We start from the raw sequence: 7,500 nt of genomic DNA, 5'->3' as shown, positions 1-7,500 counted from the left end.
ATTATTATTTTAATGTATTTATTGTTTTTATTTTATTTTTTAAATTTTTTTTATTTTATTATTATTATTATATATTTATTTATGTTTGTTTATTTATTTATTTGTTTATTTATTTATTAACAATTAATAATAGTTATTTTTATTTATTGTTTTTATTTATTTATTTATATATTTATTTATTTATTGTATTATTATTATTATCTATTTATTTATTTATTTTGTAATTAACTATAGATACTTGTTACTTTACCGAAAAAGTAAATTAATTACTAGCGGAACTACTATTTCATTACTAGGGAAAGTAATTTATACCTTACTTCAAAAACATAATTCAAATATCTTATGTTTGTGTCTCAATTGCGTGTGTTTGTGCTTTTAAAAGGCGGGGGACAGCTCTTTGGAAAAAAATTTCACCGGATTGTGTTACCGCTGATTAACAAAGAATCTCAATGGCTGTCTATATCTTCTTGTCAACAAACGGGGTATTGTTTGGATGGCAAATAATCATACAAAGGCTCCGAATTAGTCTGATGACTTATGCAGTAACATATTGTGTCATTCATCTACCTATTATTTTGTACACATTATGAGGGACAAACTATAAAAAAAAATGGATTATTAATCTACTTGTTCATTTACTGTTAATATCTGCTTATTTTCTGTTTTACCATGTTCTATCTAAACTTCTATTAAAATGTAATAATCGCTTATTCGTCTCTACTTGGATACTTTGCGTTAGTTTTGGATGATACCACACATTTAGGTATCGATCCGATACCAAGTAGTTGCGGAATCATACAATAAAATATAATACCTAATAAACCAATAATAATATGGTTAAAAAATACTGATGTAAAGGGTAGGTGTCGCGCTGTTTTCTGCTTTAACATGTTCCATCTACACTTTTGTGAACATGTAATAATCACTTATTTTTCTCTTCTTTGATACTTGACATTAGTTTTGGATGATACCACACATTAAGGTATTGATCCGAAACCAAGTACTTGCGGAATCATACAATAAAATATAATACCTAATAAACCAATAATAATATGGTTAAAAAATACTGATGTAAAGGGTAGGTGTCGCGCTGTTTTCTGTTTCAACATGTTCTATCTACACTTTTGTGAACATGTAATAATCACTTATTTTTCTCTTCTTTGATACTTGACATTAGTTTTGGATGATACCACACATTTAGGTATCAATTCGATACCAAATAGTTACAGGATCATACATTGGTCATATTCAAAGTACTCGTGTGTCCAGGGATGTATTTACTGACTTTATAAACATGATATGAACTTTGTGACGATACTTGGTATCATTACAGTGGATGTCAGGTGTCGATCCACCCATGGCATTTGTTTACATTCAGAGGTGCTAGCTTGCTGTTAGCGGTGAGCTATTGAATCCTCCTTTGGTGTGTAGCGAAGCATGTTTAGCTATTGATTATTGCAAAGTCCCCTTGTGAAGACATGAATAACCATGTACTCATGTCCCACTGATTATTGCACAGTCCATTGTGAAGACATGAACCAAGAACTGTGTGACAATCCCCTGGGCGGGGTCAAAGCCAACAAGGGTGCACGGGTGTGTAGTTTTTACGACGGTATGTGACTTTTGGTCCAGTTTTTTTGACAATAGTGGGCCACAGGTTAAATTCCTTGCCCACATTTCTCAAACAAGAACCGCCAGATAGCAGCCGATCAATCCCCGGCGGCGTCGGCGTCCGTCTGCGGGGCTAACATCAAACCTTATCATCATGTTCAGCTCAATGAAGTCTGTTCAGACTTGACTTCAATCAATAACGGAGCAGCATCTCCTCATCCGTGGCTCAACAACGCCCGAAATGTGTCCCGTGTAAAACCGTCCGAGCGGAACTCTCTAATAACTAAAATCCCTTGGGTGAATAATGTCAACTCACACCACCGGTATGTTTTAGTGCTTTCATAGCAAGTATACTGGCAGATATAAGTAAGAACGTAACACTATTTTATACTAGGAATGGCAAAGGATGACTTTCCCATAACAAGGGAGGGGTTTAGGGCACGTCTGACCACGGGGAAGACCCCAGGACACGTTGGAAAGATTATGTCTGGCCTGGGGACGCCTTGGGATCCCCCGGTAGAGCTAGACAAAATGGCTGGGGAGAGGAAAGTCTGGGCTTCCCTGCTTAGGCTGCTGCCCCCGCCACCCTGCCTTCGATAAGTTGAAGAAGATGGACGGACTTCCGTTTTGCATCTGGTCTATGTTCATGCACAATCCCCATTCTATTTACCATGAATTGATTAACGTGGACCCCGACTTAAACAAGTTGAAAAACTTATTGGGGTGTTACCATTTAGTGGTCAATTGTACGGAATATGTACTGTACTGTGCAATCTAATAATAAAAGTATCAATTAATCATTCCTTGAATCAATGGCCCCGACTTATGAGACTCACTTATTGTCAGTTTTTACCAAATCTGTTTTAAATACGGAAATAAGCCCGTACGAAAGTCTATTGTGTGCCATTAACCAGTTCTGTAACGTTCCTGTGCCTTTAATTTGGTTGGTCGATCTGTGACGTCATTTCCTCTTTTAAGCAGGTCTTTGTCAGAATAGCCCATTTTCCTTCAAATCTAATGGCCCCGATTTATGAGACTCTCTTATTATCAGTTTTTACGAAATCTGTTTTAAATACGAAAATAAGCCCGTACGAAAGTCTATTGTGTGCCATGAACCAGTTCTGTAACGTTCCCGTGCCTTTAATTTGGTTGGTCGATCTGTGACGTCATTTCCTGTTTTAAGCAGGTCTTTGTCAGAAAAGCCCATTTTCCTTCAAATCTAATGGCCCCGACTTATGAGACTCTCTTATTGTCAGTTTTTACGAAATCTGTTTTAAATACGGAAATACGCCCGTACGAAAGTCTATTGTGTGCCATGAACCAGTTCTGTAACGTTCCTGTGCCTTTAATTTGGTTGGTCGATCTGTGACGTCATTTCCTCTTTTAAGCAGGTCCTTGTCAGAAAAGCCCATTTTCCTTCGAATCTAATGGCCCCGACTTATGAGACTGTCTTATTATCAGTTTTTACGAAATCTGTTTTAAATACGGAAATAAGCCCTTACGAAAGTCTATTGTGTGCCATGAACCAGTTCTGTAACGTTCCTGTGCCTTTAATTTGTTGGTCGATCTGTGACGTCATTTCCTCTTTTAAGAAGGTCTTTGTCAGAATAGCCCATTTTCCTTCGAATCTAATGGCCCCGACTTATGAGACTCTCTTATTGTCAGTTTTTACGAAATCTGTTTTAAAATACCGAAATAAGCCCGTACGAAAGCCAGTTCTGTAATGTTCCTGTACCTTTAATTTGGTTGGTCGATCTGTGACGTCATATCCTCTTTTAAGCAGGTCCTTGTCAGAAAAGCCCATTTTCCTTCGAATCTAATGGCCCCGACTTATGAGACTCTCTTATTATCAGTTTTTACGAAATATGTTTTAAATACGGAAATAAGCCCGTACGAAAGTCTATTGTGTGCCATGAACCAGTTCTGTAACGTTCCTGTGCCTTTAATTTGGTGGTCGATCTGTGACGTCATATCCTCTTTTAAGCAGGTCTTTGTCAAAATAGCCCATTTTCCTTCGAATCTAATGGCCCCGACTTATGAGACTCTCTTATTGTCAGTTCTTCCCAAATATGTTTTGAAATACCGAAATAAGCCCGTCCGAAAGCCACTTCTGTAATGTTCCTGTACCTTTAAGTTGATAGGTCAATCGGTGACGTCATTTCCTCTTTCAGAACAGCCGGTTTCGATCAATAATGGCAGCCAGCGTCGACGACTAACTGTAAGTTTGGTCGTATTATTACAACATTTTCTCTGAATGTCGTACTCCTTGCTACTTCTACACACGTCTGGTCCATCGTGAGCTAACTTCAGATGTCTTTGGGTGAATTGAGAGATAATTAATCACGTTTAAGTAACGCCATTGCAACTGCGATGGCGTAGTTTGGCCTCTAGATGGCGGCAAAGACGACATAATCGCCATATATGGCTCTAAAGCTTAGAAACTTAGTTAAGTGCAGTATATAAGTTGTTATTATGCACACCTTTATGTTATATTGCTGCATATTAATGAGTACATAAGTAGCTTGTCATTTTTACTCTTTTCTCTATTTGTTTAGACCACACAAACACACACATTCACATCTGCCTTTCAGCAATAAAGAGGATAAAAGGATTCTCTGACCGGAATCTGTCCATCGTCTCCCTCCTCCAAAAGAACTGCTATTTTTTTTTCCCAAGGCTTTGAACCCCGAGGCTTGTAACAACGGCGCGGCAAATTTACATATTTAGCAAATGCTTTTGATTAAAACACAGATTGGTGTGTTGTTGTTTGTGCTACGGCGCCATTTTTCGGCGAATGCCTTCAAGTGTTTCCTGCCGTTTTAAAAGCTTTGAACCGGAAGTAGAAGTGCCGTGCCTTCTCGTCGTCCATAGCACGTCGATTCTGCATTCATCGCTCCAAGTAACCTTCCCAAGATTTACAATGTAACTAAAACAATTCAGACTTACTAAATCTTAGTCCTATGTGATACATTGTGATGTAATCAAGCTAGCGTCATTAGCATGACCTAATATGCTAGCACGTTTACGAATGTGTGTATTAAGTATTATTAACTTACAATGGTGTCCTTTTGGTATTGTTTCAGTTTACACTAATTCCTTTAGCTGACAATGACTTCTGTTTTGTTTGATCAGCCGTTTTACTGCCGTTTTACGGACACCATTTACATTTACAAAATATTTCTGTGTAAATAACTCATTGCACGATGTATATATCTGCGGCTTATATAGTCCAGTGTGGCTTACATATGGAAATAAGTCATTCTTACTCCAATTATTGGGTACGGTTTATAAATCGCTACGTTCTATGGTCTGGGAAGTATGGCGCCCATTGAGAAGTTAGCACTTTTGGTTCGTATGTAGCGCGAAATTCATCTTTTTCTGTGTGTAGCATCTCATTATACGAATGGACCTACGATTTTAAAAAAAGCAGTATTTTCTAGCATTTGCAGAGTCAGGGGTGCTCCAAAAGAACCGATTGACTTCCGAATCAATCCTAATTTTCAATTATTCTGATTAGAAATCAATTCATATTTAAAAAAAAAAAATTTAATAAAATAAATAAAAAAATTAAAATGTATTAATAAATATTTTCTAAAATACATCACCACCTATTTTTCAACAATATATTTTGCTGGGTCGGGTTTTGGTTTTGGAATTGGATTGCATTGTTATGGTGTTGTTGTGTATTGTTTTGTTGGATTGATTAATAAATTATTTAAGAAAAAAAATGTACGTTAAAAATATTTCATTTTTATTTATTTTTTTAGAAGTTGTGGGATATTTCATGTTTTTGCCATAAAAAACTGGGTTTTTAAGTAGTTTTTATTCACAACAAGTACATAATATATAAATATATAAAAAATAAATCAAATAAAACTTCATATTGACGGATAGTTTTGAAGTTAATATAAAGATTTAAGTAAAAAAAAAAATATATATATATATATATATATGTATATATATGACCAATTTTTACTTTTTAACACTTACGGTTTTTTTGCAAATTTTAGGGGTTTTTTGCCCAAAATATTGCCCAAAATAATAAAATCTATTATTACTTGTTGACCTTTTTAAGACTCTGATTACTTCACATCAAATATTCCACTTTGAATTTTTTTTTTTTTGTGAGGAACTTATGGCATTTTTTATGTTTTTGCTATTTAAAAAAAATGGGTTTTTATTTTGTTTTTTGAAATTGTGGGATATTTCATGTTTTTGCCATAAAAAACTGGGTTTTTAAGTAGTTTTTATTCACAACAAGTACATAATATATAAATACATAAAAAATAAATCAAATAATACTTTATATTGACAAATAGTTTTGAAGTGAATATAAAGATTTAAGTAAAAAAAAAAAAATTATATATATATATATATATATGACCAATTTTTACTTTTTAACACTTAGGTTTTTTTTGCAAATTTTAAGGTTTTTTTGCCCAAAATATTGCCCAAAATAATAAAATCTATTATTACTTGTTGACCTTTTTAAGACTCTGATTACTTCACATCAAATATTCCACTTTGAAATTTTTTTTTTTGTGAGGAACTTATGGCATTTTTTATGTTTTTGCTATTTAAAAAAAATTGGTTTTTATTTTGTTTTTTGAAATTGTGGGATATTTCATGTTTTTGCCATAAAAAACTGGGTTTTTAAGTAGTTTTTATTCACAACAAGTACATAATATATAAATACATAAAAAATAAATCAAATAATACTTTATATTGACAAATAGTTTTGAAGTGAATATAAAGATTTAAGTAAAAAAAAAAAAATTATATATATATATATATATATATGACCAATTTTTACTTTTTAACACTTAGGTTTTTTTTGCAAATTTTAAGGTTTTTTTGCCCAAAATATTGCCCAAAATAATAAAATCTATTATTACTTGTTGACCTTTTTAAGACTCTGGTTACTTCACATCAAATATTCCACTTTGAAATTTTTTTTTTTGTGAGGAACTTATGGCATTTTTTATGTTTTTGCTATGTAAAAAAAATTGGTTTTTATTTTGTTTTTTGAAATTGTGGGATATTTCATGTTTTTGCCATAAAAAACTGGGTCTTTAAGTAGTTTTTATTTACAACAAGTACATAATACATAAATATATAACAAATAAATCAAATAAAACTTCATATTGACGGATAGTTTTCAAGTTAATATAAAGATTTAAGTAAAAAAAAAAAAAAATATATATATATATATATATATACGTACATATATATATATACATACATATATATATATGACCAATTTTTTACTTTTTAACACTTACATTTTTTTTGCAAATTTTAGGGGTTTTTTGCCTAAAATATTGCCCAAAATAATAAAATCTATTATTACTTGTTGATCTTTTTAAGACTCTGATTACTTCACATCAAATATTCCACTTTGATTTTTTTTTTTGTGAGGAACTTATGGCATTTTTTATGTTTTTGCTATTTAAAAAAAAAAGTTTTTTATTTTGTTTTTTGAAATTGTGGGATATTTCATGTTTTTGCCATAAAAAACTGGGGTTTTAAGTAGTTTTTATTCACAACAAGTACATAATATATAAATATATAAAAAATAAATCAAATAAAACTTCATATTGACAGATAGTTTTGAAGTTAATACTAAGATTTAAGTAAAAAAATAAATATAAAAAAAAAATATATATATATACATACATATATATATATATATATATATGTGACCAATTTTTACTTTTTAACACTTACGTTTTTTTTGCAAATTTTAAGGGTTTTTTGCCCAAAATATTGCCCAAAATAATAAAATCTATTATTACTTGTTGATCTTTTTAAGACTCTGATTACTTCACATCAAATATTCCACTTTGAATTTTTTTTTTTTTGTGAGGAACTTATGGCATTTTTTATGTT

The 7,500-nt window shown here is 32.2% G+C and overlaps 1 protein-coding gene and 1 long non-coding RNA gene across 2 annotated transcripts in view; one reads left to right on the top strand and one right to left on the bottom strand.

The window, feature by feature from the left end:
* LOC133535502 (keratin, type II cytoskeletal 8-like) overlaps nucleotides 1-7,500 on the bottom strand; it is a 34,187-nt gene that overhangs the window by 23,559 nt on the left and 3,128 nt on the right. The window lies entirely within an intron of this gene.
* LOC133535507 (uncharacterized) overlaps nucleotides 3,615-7,500 on the top strand; it is a 22,754-nt gene continuing 18,868 nt past the window's right edge. The window contains exon 1 of the long non-coding RNA XR_009802236.1: nucleotides 3,615-3,829. This is a non-coding gene — a long non-coding RNA (uncharacterized LOC133535507). The remainder of the gene's footprint in view (nucleotides 3,830-7,500) is intronic.

This window comes from Nerophis ophidion, linkage group LG16 (genome assembly GCF_033978795.1).
Source record: "Nerophis ophidion isolate RoL-2023_Sa linkage group LG16, RoL_Noph_v1.0, whole genome shotgun sequence".
Lineage (NCBI taxonomy): Eukaryota > Metazoa > Chordata > Actinopteri > Syngnathiformes > Syngnathidae > Nerophis > Nerophis ophidion.
This window is presented reverse-complemented; position numbering and strand designations above follow the sequence as displayed.